We start from the raw sequence: 19,953 nt of genomic DNA, 5'->3' as shown, positions 1-19,953 counted from the left end.
ATAAGGAGCTTTTGAGATCGGATGAGTTCCTGTCACAACATCAATTACAAATTCGATCTCTCTATCTGGGGGTAAGCCTGTTACATCATCAGGAAATACCTCTGGAAACTCACAAACAACATTTGTATCTTTTAATTCACGAACAGGGGGGTCAATAGTTAACACAGATGCTAAATATCCTTGACACCGCTTCTGTAGTAATTTACAAGCCTTCATACAAGAGATTATCCGAAGAGGTAAGGATATACCTGCACTTGCTACTATGAATGGTTGAGCTCCTATCGGCGCAAATTTGATCATCTTTATGCCACAGTCAATAGTAACTCTGTACTTCGAGAGCCAATCCATTCCCAATATCACATCAAAATCCGTCATCCTCAGAACTATCAAATCAGCATACATCTGATGGCCTTGGACATATATTGGACACCTCTCACAATCTGATCTGTCTGTAATTCTTGCCCGGAATGTAAGGCTCTGGCGAGTTGTGCCTCTGTTGTACTTGCTGTAATGCCCAGTCTCCTTACACACGATTCCGAAATAAAGGAATGCGTGGCTCCTGAATCTAGTAAAACTATAGCAGTAATACCAGAAATCAAGAACATACCAGTGATCATCGATGTATCCGCATCCACTTCCTCTTTAGTCTTGGAGAAAAGGCGTCCCTGTACTTTCTCAGAACTCCCTGGACAATTCCTGGCGAGATGCCCTGGTTTTTTGCAACGATAACAAACATTGGAACCTTACATACATTCCCCGCCATGAAGTTTGCCACATTTGGGACAAGGTGGTCTGTCCTGTTCTTTACGCGGAGGGGGACCCTTGCCACGGGGTTCCTCTGGTCTAGTACCCTTGCTATCAGTCTTTTTGCCTTGTCCCGTTCCTTGGCTCTTCTGAAAGTACTGTTGTCTTCGTTGTTGCCTGTCCCTGTCAATGTCATGTTCATCTTGTTCTGCCATAAGTGCTCTTTCTACTATCTCCCCGTATGTAGCAACTTTTGACATCCGTACATCTCTTTTAATTTCAAAGCGAAGTCCCCGCATGAAGTGTTCGCCCTTACTTGTGTCATCTTGTGCAATATAAGGTACATATTGGACTCCAGCCTCAAATTTTTGTATGTATTCTGTCATTGACATGGTTCCTTGCTTCAGGTAAAGGAAATCGCTGGCTTTCTTGGCTCGTACATCTTTACTAAAATACTACTTGTAAAATACGGTTTTGAAAGTTTCCCATGTCAATGGTCCAACCGGTAATGCAGCCCTTGCACTCTCCCACCATATTCTTGCATGTTTTGTTAATAAAAAGACGGCACAAGTTACTTTGTCAACATCTTCCATATGAAGGTAGTAGAATATGGACTCCAATGACTTAATCCACTCTTCTGCTACTGCTGGATTGGTGCTTCCCATGAATTTAGGAGGATTCAGACGTCGAAAACGATCATACACATCAGTTTGAACAGGCCCTTGTCTGGGGATCAGGGCTTGTGCATGTGCCTGCTCATGTGTAGTCCGTTGCATATCCAGTAATTGCTGTATCTGCTCCCCATGGACTTTCGCTTGTTGTTGGAGCAGCTGAGCAAAATCATCTATAGGTTGTGGTGCACTGCCCTCACCTTCGACCGCTGGGGCTTTGCCGTTAAATGACTCTCCTTCATGTACCTTACGTTTAGGTGGCATCGTCGCTTATCTTAACCTACATATAGATCACATAGACACATAACTTAGCATAAACTATGGGATACAAGATACTTACTTGCCGAGTTCTCCATGTGGATGAAGTGCAGTGTCTTCCCTGTCGAAGAACCGTGGGCTCTGATACCAACTAAAATGTCACACCCTTACTCTATACTTAGCATAATTACCATAATCAAAATAGGGTTTGACTGATATAACTGTAGTATGAAGCAAATCAAACAAGGGGCATCACTTTGACGGTTTATAAAAATTTTGGCATGATGTCCCTACATTCTTGTAAAAACCAAAAACTCAACTCAAGCATCAACATCAACACATATATATAATCGTATTCTTACATACAAACATATTCTGTATCATCATACACCTAGACATAAACATTGTAAAACTTGTTTCAAACCCTGACATATTTTCGTACAATACATATGCGGAAGCTATACAATAAGAAGTCCCGGTTCTTGTCGAGGTAAGGCACGTCACAAGCATCCATTGGCGAACCGGCATCCTACGTCTCTTCACTACCTGATCCTGTAATACATGAGCTACGTGAGTTTATAAAACTCAATAAGTTGGCACTTGTACGTATCAATATGCGTCGAAGGAACATACATATCAAGTCGTGACAACAATGAATCTTTAAACCATGTCATATCATAGCATATATTCATGTTCATTTTTGTACTTGAGCCTCATTAGTTGACCTGTACTACCGTGCTTGCTTTATTATATAGCTACTACTGTGTTGGACGTCAGGGAGCAACCTTTGGCAACCCCACGCCCCATGAACATATATTGGCCAATAGCTTTGGTGGACTTAAAACCACCCATGATGTCAACAAGCTCTATATCATGTAAAAATCAATCCTTTTCTTTTCATGTTCATGTTCATGTTCATAACATAGCACCCATCATCAATATTCATGAGTTTCTTACATATTTAATACATAACAATGGAATATGGTGCTATATTTTCATCAATAAGATACTAACAATGTACATATAGCAATAATCAATGGGAAGTATCTGAAATCATAATATTACTCATGTATTACTTCAAGAACATGCCAACTTACTGTCCAAGCTTAAGAACACTGGTTTGAGATGGTGTTTCTCGCTCCTATACTGTCAAATATACCAATAATTCAGTCACTATTGTATAAACTAGATGAAAATCATTCCTCTACATGTAGAACAACGAAAAGAGAAGAAAACTTACACCTCTATGATGTTCTTGTGATGGAGAACAAAGTTCTAACTTCAAAACTTTGAAAGGAATGAAGAAGAAAGCTTTGGAGGAAGATTTCTATAGATTTCTCTCGAGTTTGTTGCTGGTATAGAAGTGGAGAGCTGATAAAATGGCTTAGAAAGTCGAAACTTATCATCTTATATGCAAGGCGGCGCTCGGGCGGTCATTTTCTACCGCCCGAGCGCGGAATGTTCTATAAAATTGCTAGGCTTGAAAAGCACCGGCGCTCGGGCGGTAATTTTCTACCGCTCGAGCGCCACCTGTTCTTTCTCTGCGCACTACGTCATCAAAGATCGCTCCAGAAACGGCTCTTTCGTGCATAATCTGAAAAAGTGGTAAACATGAAAGTTGTAGCCCTATCTCTTGGCTTGAATCTCAAATTGATTTCAGGTCATTTGGATGTCTGAGTAAAAAGTTATGCTCATTCGCCTAACATGTGTCAGTGAGGGAATGACGGTATACACGACACACTTTGGGGCACTTTTGGCTTGTCTTCTACAATGATTTGGACAAAACCCAAAACATGAAAGTTGTTGCATTATATCTTACCTTTCTAATGGTTATAGCCTCACTCAATTTGGATCCATATTCAAATCATTATGCTAAAACTCGTAAAAACTACCACAATTTCATCTCATTTCCTATCGACTTCATAACACTACTTCTACCTACACTTCTTACTATAACTATTTAGACATATTTTCATTCTCAATACACCATGAACAATATAAAAGTCATGCTCAATCTCAATATTGATACCTCAATCAATATGTAAAACATAATGACCTAAATAACTATCTATAATGACATAAACGTATTACTAATCATTTGTACGAGTAACCAGGCATTACATATGGCCATCATGTCTTCCTACTGGCTGAGATTTACACTTGGGGGATTCTCATCCTCATTTTGGTTAACTCTTCTGGGGTTTCGATTATTTCTTGGTGGTCTGCCTGTCATTTCCTATAAACATGTATTTTATTAATTTATTTGCCACAAAGTATAATCAAAATAATTTCCTTAAAATTTGAATTTCTTACAATCAAGAGTTTCAAAACAAATGATTAATCAAATAATTCAAGATACAATCGATGCCTAATCTAGAGCTCTCTCCCTATTCGTCTATAACTTCACTGTCTCCTACCGCCTCATTAATTTCTTCATCTTCAATAGGATTTTCTTCTTGGTTAACTTCGAGTTCTTCTAAGAGCTCCTCCATATTGATCATGTTATTCTGTAGCTGATCAATATGATTTTGTAACTGTGTGTTGTGGTGGTCAAGGTTGTTTACTTGCTCCTGCAGTTCCTGTATTGTTGATTGGCTTACTTTCTCATCGATTTCTTGTTCCTCGTGTAAGAGTAGGTGGACGTCGAGCCAAGTGTTGGCCGAGTGTTCAAAATGAAACTCTATGTATAAACAGTCTTTATTTTAATAATATTTGAAATTATTGTTTTGGCACTTCTTTATCTGTATAACCATGCTAGTTGTGTAGATAAAGTCCTTGAATATACAAATAATAGAAAGAATATGAGATGCTCATATGATGAGTATCATCAAAATTCATATTTGGAATACTGTATATTCTAAACAGTTCCTAGTCGATTCAGCCGTCGCTAAGAAGGATATAGGCCGCTCGAGTTTGATACTAGTATCTGCTATGTGAGTACCATGTTTCATTGGTAGAGGACATTGTGATGTCCAAGCATGCAGATAGGTGCTCCTCGTAGAGTGCACTGAACAACCCTCCATATAGGACTTTCCAAGTGGTTCTCACTTATCGAGTGGAAACGTCCTAGTTTATGGTTGTACACCATTAGTCCTTATGACCCGGGACAACATTGAGATTCTAGGTGCTAGCATTGCACTTTGACTTGTTTACCGACTCTCATGGGGTCATTAGGTGGCAAGGTTGGGTGTTTTATCGAAACATATAGGAGTCGATGCATTGTAGTCGAGAATTCACCGCTTACCTTCGGGTTTGGATATCCTATGTGTACGTAGTATGAAATCTCTGATCAGGGTGTTGGTGGTAATTATGAAAGGGGTTTCATAGGTTACACCAGCGATGCAACTACGACACGACGCATAGTATCAATTCATTGACAACTCTCGATATACCAATGGTTGTCGAATCGGTCAGGATATATGAGTTGAAGGGACCGTACTGTACGCTAACCATAATTGAATGGTTCTTGCAGGCCCTATCATTTGATACCTAGGGAATCATGTAAGCGATGCTGCTAGGAATTTAACATGATTGGTTTGGTATTATCATACTTGAGTTCTGACGTTCTTATTATCAAGGAGTTGATAAGTAAGAATGGGGAATTGGGATATGCTCATATAAGGACATGTTTAGTCCAGAATCACATTGAGATGTGAACCCACGGCTAGTTGTATCATTGAACCATTGAGGTGCCGAAGGCACACCGCACCCGCGGTGAGGTATGTAGCGTACCCGCGGTGCATGAACAGTAGAAGCGTGTTTTCGAGATTTAAGTGATATAATGCAAGAGTTGGTTCATTTTTCTCATTTCTTTCCCCTCATTCTCGATTCTTCAGTCCTTGGGAGAGCTAGGGTTCCATTTCCTTTCTTTTCTTTTCTTTGATTCAATCTACTTGTTGGATTATTGAAGTGTGATCAAGGTTCTTATGGGTTCAAGGAGCTAAGGTAAGCTTGTGGTATAGTTTATTCTTGGTTTTGGTGTTGGGAGAAATCATGGGTTTGTTGATGGTGTTGGTTTTATGGATTTAATGGTATGAGTTTGTGATTATTGGGTTATTGATGGTGCAAATTATGGTTTATTGTTGTAGGTTGTGTACCAAGGGTATAGATTCAAGGTTCCAAGTGTTGTAAGTGGAATTCATTTCCTTGTGCTCACATGATAATATATGTATTGTGTTTCAATGATTTTAAAGTGTTATTCCCTTCCATTTGATTCATGCTATGTATTAATACACCTTGTTGTATATTAGAGACATTCTTATGTCTCAATTATGTTAAAGGGAATACAAAAGAAAATAGAGTCTTCAAAGTGTTTGTTTTAATGCCAAAGAGAGAATTCAAATGTTTTATTGGATTGATAGATACATAGTCAGAGATTGCATGCAATTAGTTGATCAACGACCATAGGCTTATATCCCTCAGAGTTATCGATGTATATCGATGGGATATAGGTACAGAGACAGAGTTACTATATAGATATCAATCCAACAGAGAAAAGAGAAATACCATCGTTATTGTTATTCATTCTATGATATTCATGTTTCAGAGTTGATGGTATTTAATGTTTTCAGAGCCACGTTTTACAGAGTATGGTATATGTATATTGCTATGTAAGAGTTCCACTTGCTGAGTTTTATACTCATTTCAGTTATTTCATGTGATGCAGATAAGAGCGACGAGCCGGGACGTTGATTGAGACCGTAGTCCTATGCATATAGAGATGGAGGAAGGAAAGATTATTTTGATAGCATTTTGGACATGATCATAAAAATGATATTTTGTTTTTTTTGTTGTATCATTTGATTGATCATGTGTCTACTTTTGACTATATGGAAATGTATTTTAAACCTTCTTTCCTTCAAGAAAAATTTTAAATTCCACTGTTATTTTATGAAATCGGGTCAGAGGGTTACAGAGATAATCCATGAATGAGCTAAGGGAGGAGATAGGAGACCAGAACACAATTATGATGCAAGAGATGACCTTTGGTGCTTGGTATACTTTGACCACCATTACTCCATTTCTTGGAGCCCAAGGGGGCGGCCATGGGGAGGAAAAGGGGCAAAAATTACTCTATAAATAGTGCTCAAGGGTGATAGAAAAACAATTTCAAAAAGCCTTAAAATTTCGGCCCTTACCTCCACATCCTCTCAAAATTTCGGCTCCTCCCCTCACCTTAAAACCACTCAGCCGAAGTCAAGAAGGAGAAAAAGCTTGTGCGGTTCAAGTGCTAGAGTTTTGCGTCGAGGTTCTGCAGGAATGAAGATAGTATTTGTAAAGAGTACGTCTAAGTGTTGCCAAATTTTCGAGAAAACAAGTTCGTGCCAAAGTCTGCATTTTCGATTCTACCTCCAAATCTGTAATTGGGTTTTTGCTATGTATATTCTTTGTATTTTAAAACTTGAATATATAAGTTATGACATGCATGTATGTGTGTCTTGATTTCGAAAATATGATGTCTGTCTGTTTAAAATTTCAATCGATTATGTGTTTTCTTCTATGCTTCGAAATTCTTTGATTCCGCTGAATCCCTTTGAAACTCTGATATCTGAAAATTCTAATATGTTCTATCTGGTAAACTCTAAATTCTGTGTGGCACTGTTATGATTCGAATTTGAAATGGGACAAGAATTGTAGTTATGTCTGGCCCTCATAGGTGGGTATAAAACCATGTTCTGTCTGGCCCCCATCGATGGGTATAAAACCGTGTTCTGGCCTCACCCCTTAGAGGACTAACATATTGGGGACAATTTGACCATGGAAATGAGATGAGTAACAGTGTTTCTGTCTTCGAATTGTTCTGAAATGATCTGATTTGCTTCTGAATTGTTCTGAATCATCTGTTAACTTCTGTCTCATATTCGATTCGTTTCTGTAAGTTAAAAGTAATGAGATTCGAAAGTGTGTTAAAGAAATGTTTTAAAGACTAAGTTCTATATGTATAATTGGATATCGATCGACCCCCACTTGCTGAGTGTTTTCCAAAACACTCACCACTTACAAATTTCAGATAAAAAAGAGGAACAATTGAATGAGGAGGAGCAGGATGCGTTCTGGGGATGGTGATCGACAGACAAGTTTCCGGAATTTAAGACTTTATTTCTCTTTTGTTCAGTTTCCGCAATTGCAACTATGAAGTAATTTTTATTTCTCTTGTCATTGTAAAGACAATGTTTAATTTATGAAAATACTGGTTTTTGGCATTTTTGATACAAGGCTTAATTGTTTTCAAATATTTGTAAAACAAGGCCGGATGTCACCGACGCTTCGGACATGAGGCGCGACATTTAAGTGGTATCAGAGCCGCCAGGTTCATAATCCAGCTGGGATTTTTTTGCCAAAATTTGACTTTTTGGCAAAAACCTAGTGTATCCCAATCTGAGTCCAACTTTCATTTGTTCCCTAATTTTCGAACAACTTCAAAAATCTATCCCTTCAATCGTTCCGCAATCCTTAGTATCGAAAATTTTCCACGACAACTTTGTTTCTATTATTTGTGCCTTTCTATCCTTATATGATTCTAATATTTTTCCTCCACTTATTCTAGGAAATGGTTGCTCCACGTACTCGCGCTCAAGCTGACCTTCGTATGCCTCAGCTTACCATAAATAATCAAGCTAGGGAGATAGCGACATTGAAGGCGCAACTGGATAAGGTGAAACTGGAAAAGAAGGAGCTCAGTGAAATTAGGCACATACTCAACTGACGTACATCGATTGACTCACTATTTGGACTTGGCTGAGAGCCAACTTCTACAATACCGACTGATTCAGCTCGCATCGCGCGCTTTGCTTCACTCAACAAGGATTTGCTGGAGAGAGTAGAGATAGAGGGAGGACGTGCTACTCAGGCCCGTCAGCGCCACGAGGAGTTCAACCCCAAGCAGGATCGATACATTTCGAAGCTCCACGGCACTATGGACAGACTACAAGATCAAAATAACTACCTGCATCTGGTGGTAGAGAATATGGAAGAGGAAGAGGAAGCACCGATGGAGGTTGAAGGCGACGACAGTGACAGCGATAGCGACGGAAGAGAGATGATAAACTAGATTATTATCAAGATTATAATAAAAGTATCTGGATTGTATAAAATTGCGATTAAGAAAATGTTATGTGTATCAGATTATTTTTAAATGAAACTTTCTATTATCTTATTGCATAATTAAAATTTGATGAGTACTATCAATTAAATTGTGTTTTTTTTTCTTTATAGGAAAACAAACATGGATCTTCAAGGCATTATAAATGAACTTCAAAAACAACTTCAGGAGAAGCAGACAGAAATTAAAAAATTGAAAGAAAAAAATGAAAAACTAGAGAGAGATAACTGCCAGTTGGATGGGAATAACGTATGCATGATGGAGGATCTTCGTGAAGACCGCGGGTGCGCTGCACAAATCACCGCGGGTGCGGTCTGCTCTCGGCCAAAACAACTCTATGCAACAAAAATCGAATCGCAACGCTGATACAACACAACTACCGATCAACTAATATCAACAATACCACAAAACAATAATAACCAACAATACTATGACCCATAATCACAACTCTTAACATCTAAATCAAACTTAATCTTAACCAAATAATCCATAAACATACGAAATCTTAAACTGTACCGTTCACCAGGCTTGGATATTACAATCTCAAAGATCATTTTTTGCACCATTAACTTGTCCAAGCATTTAGCTCAACCTTTAGCTCCCTTTTTGGTCTTGTTAGGACAAGCTTGGTTGAGATTCTTTGAGAGGAAAGGTTAAGTCCTTGAGCTGGTGTTTTACTTCTCCCGTGATGACTCTTTGATGGATGTGGTTACTTGCAGCTTGGCCTCCCGTTAAGTCAATCTCCGAGCTTTGAAGCTACTTCCTCGAATTAAGTTAGCTGAAATATAATTCGCTTCGGATCGAAATTTCCGGGTTCTCACAGTTCGCTTCTCACTAAAGTACGCCACCGGCCGTCCTCCTTGCATCAACACTCCACCAATACCTACACCTGAAGCATCACATTCAATTTCAAATGTATTAGCAAAGTCAGGAAAAACAAGTAAAGAAGCATTAATTAATTTTTGCTTAATAGTATTAAAGGACTTCTCTTGCTCCTCGCCCAAATGGAATGGAACGTTCTTCTTTATCATCGTCGTCATAGGTGCTGCCAGTGTGCTAAGATCCTTTACAAACTTCCTATAGAAGCTTGCAAGACCATGTAAACTTCAGACTTGACCAACAGTAGTAGGAGTTGGCCAATCTCGAATAGCACTTACTTTGTCTTCATCCACTTGTATGCCCTGTGAGTTTACCACGAAACCAAGAAACACAAGTTTGCTAGTATAAAAATCACATTTCTTTAAATTAGCATACAAATTTTCAGCCATTAGTGTTATTAACATAATTCTCAAGTGATCAACATGCTCATCTAGATTTTTGCTATACACAAGGATATCATCAAAATAAACCACAACAAATTTCCCAATGTAATCACCCAAGACATGATTCATAAACCTCATAAAGGTATTAGGAGGGTTAGTTAAGCCAAAAGGCATGACCATCCACTCATATAACCCGTACTTGTTTTTGAAAGCTGTTTTCCACTCATCACCTTCTCTCATTATAATTTTGTGATAACCACTCTTCAAATAAATTTTGCTGAAAATATATGCACCATGCAACTCATCTAACATATCATCTAGTCTATGTATAAGACGCCTATACTTAATGGTTATGTTATTGATTTCTCTACAATCCACACACATACGCCATGAGCCATCTTTCTTAGGAACTAGTAAAACAGGTACATCACAATGAGACATAGACTCACGCACAAAACCGCTATCTAACAACTCACTCACCTGCCGTTGAAGCTCCTTAGTCTCTTTCGGATTGCTCTTATAAGTTGGACGATTTGGCAATGCACTCCCGGGCACAAAATAAATTTGGTGCTCAATCCCCCTCAATGGTGGTAGTCCTTGAGGTAGCTCATCCAGAAATATATCATCAAATAACTGCAAAAGTGAAACAACAATGCTCGGAAGGGACCCGGCTATATCACTTGTGTTAAGGAGGATCTCCTTGCAAAGAATCAACACAAGTGGTTCATGTGTGTGCAACATATGTTTCAACTCACTCTTTTGGGCTATATATCTTTTCTTTTTGGCCTCTTTCCCCTCATTTTCTTTTCTCTCATTTTCTTTGCTCTCTTTTTTGTTTTGTATGGCTATCTCACTTTTTTTATCACTTTTTTTTTCCAGCCATCTCATTTTTTATTTCAAAAGCCACCTCACTTTTTAGTTCACTCTTTTTTTTCGGCCTATTCCCTCTCTTTTTTTTTCAATTGGTCTTCCAACACTTGCTTTGGGGACAAATGAAGTAACACAATAGGTTCTTTTTTGGGAACAAAAGAATACATATTCCTAAACCCATCTTGTGCCACTTGCCTATCATATTGCCATGGTCTCACTAACAAAATATGACAAGTATGCATTGGCACAACATCACACAATACCTCATCAACATATTCCCAATCGAAAAGGAAACCAATACTTGTTTGTTCACCTTCACCTCCGCACAATCATTCAACCATTGAAGCCTATATGGTTGATGATGCTTTAATGCAGGTAAACCCAACTTTTCCAACATCTCAATACTAGCCACATTAGTACCACTCCCCCCATCTATGATTAGATTGCAAACCTTTTGATTTACAAAACACCTAGTGTCGAACAAGTTCTCCCATTGGTTAGTATCCCCCTCCTCGACTTGGGCAGTCATGATACGCCTAGTCACTAGTGCTTCACCTACAACCGCCTCATACCCCTCATTAGAATCCTCTAACGCAGGCATCTCATAATCATCACCCTCGTCATCACCCTCACTTTGAGATTCATACTCACCATAGCCATTCAATATCATTACCCTCTTATTAGGACGTTGGCTAGCAATATGACCCCCCACCTTGACACCTAAAACCTTTAATATCCCTAGAACGATTAAGAGGAGCTTCAGATTTACCTTGCACTCCTTGTTTGGGCGTCTCTTGTTTGGTCTCAATCTTAGGCTTTGTCATCACTTTACTTTCCTCACGTTTCGCCACATTTGGTCGCCAAGAAGATGACGAACTCCCCGTTTGATTGGTACGGCCAACTCCTCGTCTCTGGAGTTGTTGTTCTACCTTTATGGCCAGTTGCACCATCTCGTCTAGATCCAAGTAGTGCCTAAGCTCCACTTGGTCTTGAATCTCCCTATTCAAACCACAAAGAAAACGTGCCATTGTTGCCTCACTATCTTCCTCCATGTTTGCCCTAGTCATGACTCAACACTCTTTACTTCTTGCCTCAAAGTTTGTAGCCTCTTAAACATCTCCCTATAATAGTGATTGGGTACAAACCTCTTCCTCATGACCCTCTACATCTCATCTCAAGTTTCAATGGGTCTCTCATTATATCTCCTCCTTGTGGTCTCAAGTTGATCCCACCAAATGAGAGCGTAGCCTAGAAATTCAACCACTCCCAACCTAACTTTTTTTGTTCGGAGTAGTGGTAACATTCAAACACAAACTCTACCATCTTTTACCACTCTAAATATGCCTCCGGGTCAGATTTCTCATGAAATGATGGAATTTTCATCTTAATACTATCCATATTACCATTTTCACTATCATCGTATCTACCTCGTACGGCTTCTGTTCTTCCTCCACCAAATCCTCTACCTCGTCTGTTCCTACCCCAATTTTAATGTTGGCTCTCCTCGTCTTCTCCCAAATCATACTCTTCCTCTTCTTCTCCTCTACCCAAATCTTTAAGCTTAGATTTATCTCCACTAGTACTAACTTCAAGCCTACTCATCCTCTCATGTAACGGCTCCAACTCAACCCTCATCATCCTAGTGAAATGGCCGTACAAAGCCTCCATTTGAACCTTAGACAACCCCTGGTTCGAACTATGTCCTACCTCCCTCTCCATTTTACTTTCGAACTTGTACCTGCAAGAAAATGTTAATAAAAATAAAAGAAATTCCTCACCCAAATCCTCACGGTCTCTCCAAAGAAAATTCATTCGTCTCTCCTCTCTTATTTTTTTTTTTGCTCACAACAAATACTCACAAGTCAATTGAAAGAACTAACGCTCGCACTCAAGTGTTTTCACTCGAATTTGATAGTTCTCTCGAAAGTGTGCTCAAGCTTTGTATTTGTATATATCAAACAATCAAGTTCAACTTGTGAACAAATGTGATCGAATCACTTAGACTATGTAGACAAGCAATTTGAAAATTATTTTTTCGACTGTGAGAGACAATCGAATATGACTCTCCAAAGGAAATAGAACAAAATACCAAAACAAAATAATGGTTAATTTTCGGAATTTTAGTGCTCTTTTTTTTTTTGTAAGGCTGAGTAAAAACTTGAAAATCCCAACAAAAAAAATTCAACAAAATTCTAGAAAAACAAATTACTAAATTTCGAGTATCACAGATTCACGAAAAAGACAAAGGACGATTGAACGACAAATATCTGACAAAGAAACGAAAGGATAATTGCAGATCTGAATATATAAAAAGAAGATACTTACTTGAATTCAATGAAGCTAAAGCTCTGATACCAAATGATATGAATCCACGTACGTAAGAATAGCAAACACGATTAATTTAGAATCACGCTCTCAATTCAATAACGAACAAGGAATCGTTGTTGTTGTCCAAAACTTTTGAATCAAGTATTACGTGATATTCAGCTCTAAACTATGAAAATCTTAGCAACAAATAATCACAAGAAAACAATCGAAACTCGAACGAACCTTCAAAGAACTAGTCTTTGACAATCCGTGCAAGAACGATCGACAAACGCAACAAAGCATAAATTTTGATAAGTTTGATTTTTGATAACAAAGCAAAAAGCTTTTGGTTGTATGAGAAAACTCAAGAACAAATTCATTCAATATTCAATAATCTGAAAAGTGTGTAAAAATTTGTCTAAATATTGATTACAAATTCAAAAGATATCAAAAGATAAAATACCAAATTATCTAGTACTAAAAATAAGAAAAGAATATATTTTTCCGCAGGCGGCGCACTGGGGCGGTGAAGTTTGGCCGCCCTAGCGCAAGGCGTTCTGGAATCCTGCACTTCAGACAGAATATTTGGCGCTGGGGCGGTGAAGTTTTGGAGCTCTAGCGTGGAGCTCGCGCTGTAATGTTTGGCCGCCCTAGCGCGGAAGCTGCTGGTCCGTAGTCATTTTCTTCATATTTTAGGACTTGAACATCCTTTCACCGACTCCCAAACTTTCTCCCGTGAATCACGAACCCCTCGGGACATGGCTCCTTGCTTGCAAGCTCTACTTGATTGCTCATAAAACCTTGCAATGTTTCTTTGAATCTTTTCAGTCGTCCTCTCGTGATTGGTCCCTCTGGCAACTCTAAAGGATCCCATGCCTTTCATGGAGCTTGGCCTACCATGTTTGCATCAGTTGTAGTTGGTTCATTTCTTTTGTTGTACCACATTTGATATTTTGGTAGTTTAAACTTGACTAGAAATACCACAACAAAATAATAGTGAATTTTCGGAATTTTTGTAATTTTTTTTTGTAAGGCTGAGTAAAAACTCGAAAGTCCCAACAAAAAAAATTCACCAAAATTCTAGAAAAACAAATTACTAAATTTCGAGAATCACAAATTCATGAAAAAGACGAAGATCAATTGAACGACACAGATCTAACAAATAAACGAAAGGATAATTGCAGATCTGAAAATATAAAAACAAGATATTTACTTGAATTCAATGAACCTAGAGCTCTTATACCAAATGATATGAATCCATGTACGTAAGAATAGCAAAAACGATTAATTTAGAATCGCGCCCTTAATTCAATAACGAACAAGGAATCGTTGTTGTTGTCCCGACCTTTAGAATCAAGTATTACGTGATATTCAGCTCTAAACTATGAAAAGCTTAGCAACAAATAATCACAAGAAAACAATTGACACTCGAACGAACCTTCAAAGAACTCGTCTTTGACAATCCGTGTAAGAACGATCGACAAACGCCACAAAGTATAAACTTTGATAAGTTTGATTTTGAACAAAGCAAAAGATTTTATTGTTTGAGAGAAAAAATCAAGAACAATTGTATAAACATGATAATCAATAATCTGAAAAAAAAATGTCTAAAAATTCGTCCAAATTTTGATTAAAAATTCAAAAGATATCAAAAGATAAAATACCAAATTATCTAGTGCTAAAAATAAGGAAAGAATATATTTTCCACAGGCGGCGTGCTAGGGCGATATAGTTTGGCCGTCCTAGCACGCAGTGTTTTGGAATCTGCAACTTCGGACAGCGTGTGTTGCGCTGGGACGATGTTTGGCCGCCCTAGCGCGGAACTCTCTGAAATTTCACCTCTTGAGCAGTACAGGACGCGCTGGGGCGGTAAAGTTTGACCGCCCTAGCGCGTGAGCTTCTGGTCTTGAGTCATTCTCTTCATAATTTAGCACTTGAACCACGTTCATCGGACACCCAAATTTACTTCCATGAATCACGAACCCCTCGGGACTTTGTTCCTTCTTTGCAAGATCTCCTCGATTGCTCATGAGCCCTTGCAATGTTTCTTTGAATCTCTTTAGTCTTCCCCTCGTGATTGGCCCCTCCGGCAACTCTAAAGTATCCCATGCCTTCTTTGAAACTTGGCCTATCATGTTTACATCATTTAGTTCCAAGAAATCCTTCGCTTTCTCTATCTTGACATCCGTGGAGAATTATTTGTCATAAAATAACTCCTTGAACTCATTCCATTGAAGGGTTTAAACGTTGACAATTAACTTCTTGGCCTCCCACCAAATGCGTGCATCTTGGTCAGAAGAAACACTGCACAACTAACTAGATCATTATCATCGAAGTGCAGGTAGTCAAAGATTGCTTCAATAGCTTTAACCCATTCCATAGCAGCAAGAGGATCCGTACTTCCCATGAACTCAAGTGGATTCATTCTTTTAAATATGTCATGTGCTTCCTCTGAACTGGGCTCCTGTCTTACAAGACCTTTATGTAATGCCCGTTTACTAGTACAAATGATAATAATGCGTTTATGTTATTTGTTGTGTAGTTATTATTTGTTACTTATTGATTGAAATATCGATATTGAGATTGATTTCTATCTTGTCAATATTGTATTGGGAATGAATATGTGTCTAAATAGTGATACTAAGATGTGTAGGTAAAAGTAGTGTAATGAAGTTGGTAGGAAATGAGATGAAAGTATGGCAGTTTGTACGTTTTTTAGCATAATGATTTGAATATTGATCCAAATTGTGTGAGGCCATAACCATTAGAAAGCTAAGATATAAAGTTACAATTTCATATTTTGGGTTTGGTCCAAATCATTGTAGAAGACAAGCCAAAAGTGCCCCAAAGTGTGTCGCGTGTATCGTCATTCCTTCACTGACACATTTGGGGAGAATAAGCATAAAGTTTGACTCATACCTCCAAATGACATGAAACTAATTGGAGGTTCAATCCAAGAGATAGAGCTACAACTTTCATGTTTACCACTTTCTCTGATTATGAAAAGAAGAAATGTTTTTGGAGCGATTTTTGATGAAACAGTGTGTAAGTCTGAAAGTTCCTCGCCCGGGCGGAAGGGAATGTCCGCCCGAGCGTCCCTATACAAAATTTTTCCCAAAATTTCCTCGCCTGGGCGGAAGAGAATGGCCGCCCGAGAGCCAGTACATGAACTTTTTAAAGTTTGGGCCAAAGGTTACGCACCAGGGCGGAAGAGAATGCCCGCTCGAGCGCCGCCTCATGTATAAAAGATAAGCTTCAACTTTTCTTAGCAATTCCATCAGTTTTTCAACCTTTTTCACGGCAAAGCTCAAGAAGAAACCAAGAATCCTTCTTCCAAAAGCCTCTTTCATCCTTTTCTTCATCATTTTCAAGTTAGAATTTAGTTCTTCATCACAAGAACTTCCTAAGGGTGTATGTTTTCATCTCTTTCGGTTGTAATATATGTAGAGGAGTAAAGTTCACCTAGTATAGACATAGTAATTGAATTATTGATGTATTTGACAGCATAGGAGCGAGAAACATCGTCTCAAATCCATATTCTTAGGCTTGGACTGTAAGTTGGCATGTTCTTGAAGTAATACATGAGTAATATTATGATTTCAAATGCTTCCATTGATTATTATTATATGTATATTGTTAGTATGTTTCTTGATGAAAACATAGCACTATATTCCATTGTTATGTATGAAATATGAAAGAAACTCATGAATATTGAAGATGAGAGCTATGTCATGAACATGAACATGAGCATGAACATGAAAGGCAAAGGACTGATTTTTATATGATATAGAGCTTGTTGACAACATGGGTGGTTTCAAGTCCACCAAACCTATTGGCCAATATACGTTCATGGGGCATGGGGTTGCCAAAGGTGCTCCCTGACGTCCAACACAGTAGTAGCTATATAATAATGCAAGCACGGTAGTACAGGTCAACTAATGAGGCTCAAGTATAAAAATGAACATGAATATATGCTATGATATGACATGGTTTAAAGATTCATTGTTAATCACGACTTGATATGTACGTTCTTTCTACGCATATTGATAAATACAAGTGACAAATTATTGAGTTTTATAAACTCACGCAGCTCATGTATTACAGGATTTGGTAATGAAGATACATAGGATGCTTGTTCGCCAATGGATGCTTGTGACGTGCCTTACCTCGACAAGAACCTGGACGTCTTTTTGTATAGCTTCCGCATATATACTATAGTAAATTTTATGTTAGGGTTTGAAACAAGTTTTACAATATTTATGTCTATGTGTATAATAATACAGAGTTTGTTTGTATTTAAGAATACGATTATATGTACGTATTGTTGTTGTTGCTTGAGTTGTGGGTGTATATAAAATATAGAGACATCATGCCAAAATTTTTGTAAACCGTCAAATTGATGCCCCTTAATTAAATTGCTTCATAATATAGGTATATCATTCAAACCCTATTTTGATTACAAGTTTCTATGATCTTGGTCACCAATTGTGCTGTCTGTTGCACCAATTCAGGGCCTAATGAATTTCTTTCACCTATTTTATCCCAATGTACTAGATATCGACATTTTCTACCATATAATGCAGTATATGGTGCCATTTCAATGCTCGACTACTAACTATAATTATATATAAAAACGGCCAACTGTATAGTTTATTGCCCCAACTGCCTGGAAAGTCAATAGTACAAGCCCTCAACATATCTTCTATGATCCGATTCACTCGTTCCGATTGTCCATCAGTTTGAGGGTGGAATGTTGTACTGAAGGCCAATTGAGTTCCTATAGCATGATGTAAACTCTTCGAAAATGCAGATGTAAATTTTGGATCTCTATTAGATACAATGGATAATGAGATGCCATGAAGCCTCCCTATCTTTTTGATATATTCTTCAGCATATTGATTCATAGTGGGGAAAGTGCAAAAGTGGCATTACCTGCGAGACCATTGACATGGGATACATTTAAATCCACGTTTTTCAACAAATATTTTAGTAAAGATGTACGAGCCAAGAAAGCCAGTGATTTACTTATAAATTTGAAGCAAGGAACCATGTCAATGCTGATTACATACAACAATTCAAAGCTAGAGTCCAATATGTACCATATATTGCACAGGATGAGACAAGTAAGGACGAACAGTTCATGGTGGACTTTGCTCTGAAATTAAAAGAGATGTACGAATTGCGAAAGTAGTTACATACGGGGAGATAGTTGAAAAAACATTTATGGCAGAACAGGATAAGCAAGAAATTGATGGAGACAGGCAACAGCAAAGGCAGCAGTACTTTCGAAGAAGCCAAGGAACAGGACAAAGCAAAAACACCGATAGCAAAGGTACTCGACCAGAGGAATCCCGTGGTAAGGGTCCCCCTCCACGTAAGGAACAAGACAGACCACCTTGTCCTAAATGTGGCAAACCCCATGGCGGTGAATGTATGCAAGGTTCCAATGTTTGTTATCTTTGCAAAAAGCCAGGGCTTCTCGCCAGAAATTGTCCAGGAAGTTCTGAGAAAGTACAAGGACGTCTTTTCTCGATGATTAAAGAGGAAGTGGATGCGGATACATCGATGATCACTGGTATGTTCTTGATTTCTTGTATCACTGCTATTGTTTTACTAGATTCATGAGCGACGCATTCCTTCATTTCGAAATCATTTGTAAGGAGACTGGACATTACAGCAAGTACAACAGAGACACAACTCGCCATAGCTTTACCTTCCGGGCAAGAACTACATACAAATCAGATTGTGCGAGGGTGTCTAATATATGTCCAAGGCCATCAGATGTACGCTAATTTGATAGTTTTGAAAATGACCGATTTTTATGTGACACTGGGAATGGATTGGTTCTCGAAGTATAGATTTACTATTGACTATGGCATGAAAATGATCAAATTTGCGCCAATAGGAGCTGAACCATTCACAGTAGCAAGTGCAGGTATATCCTTACCTCTTTGGATAATCTCTTGTATGAAGGCTTGTAAATTACTACAGAAGGTGTGTCAAGGATATTTAGCAACTATTTTAACTATTGAACCACATGTTCGTGATTTAAAAGATACAGATGTGTTTGTGAATTCCTAGAGGTATTTCTCGATGATATAACATGCTTACCCCCAGATAGAGAGATCAAATTTGTAATTGATGTTGTGGCAGGAACTCATCCGATCTCAAAACCACCTTATCGATTAGCTCCTACATAAATGAAAAAATTGAAAGAACAGTTACAGGAGTTACTTGATAAAGGGTTTTATTAGACCGAGTTTTTCGCCGTGGGGTGCACCTGTTTTATTTGTGAAGAAGAAATACGGTACCCTTCGTCTATGTATTGATTATCGGGAATTGAACAAGGTGACAATCAAAAACAGATATCCACTTCCCAGAATTGATGATTTGTTTGATCAATTACAATGAGCCGATGTCTTTTCGAAGATTGATTTACGATCAGGCTATAATCAACTAAAAAGTAAAGTCAGATGATATTTCAAAGACTGCTTTCTGAACCAGGTATGGGCATTACGAATATCTTGTAATGTCATTTGGACTAACGAATGCACCAACTGCTTTTATGGATTTAATGAACAGAATTTTCAAGCTATTTTTAGACAAGTTCGTGATTGTATTTATAGATGATATTCTCATCTACTCACAAACTGTAGAGGAGCATCGAGAACATATGAAATTAGTTTTAGAGACTTTGAAAGATAAACATTTATATGTTAAATGGATGAAATGCGAATTT

This window comes from Primulina huaijiensis, chromosome 18, assembly GCF_012295235.1.
Source record: "Primulina huaijiensis isolate GDHJ02 chromosome 18, ASM1229523v2, whole genome shotgun sequence".
Taxonomy (NCBI): domain Eukaryota; kingdom Viridiplantae; phylum Streptophyta; class Magnoliopsida; order Lamiales; family Gesneriaceae; genus Primulina; species Primulina huaijiensis.
Note: the sequence above shows the minus strand (reverse complement) of the source record.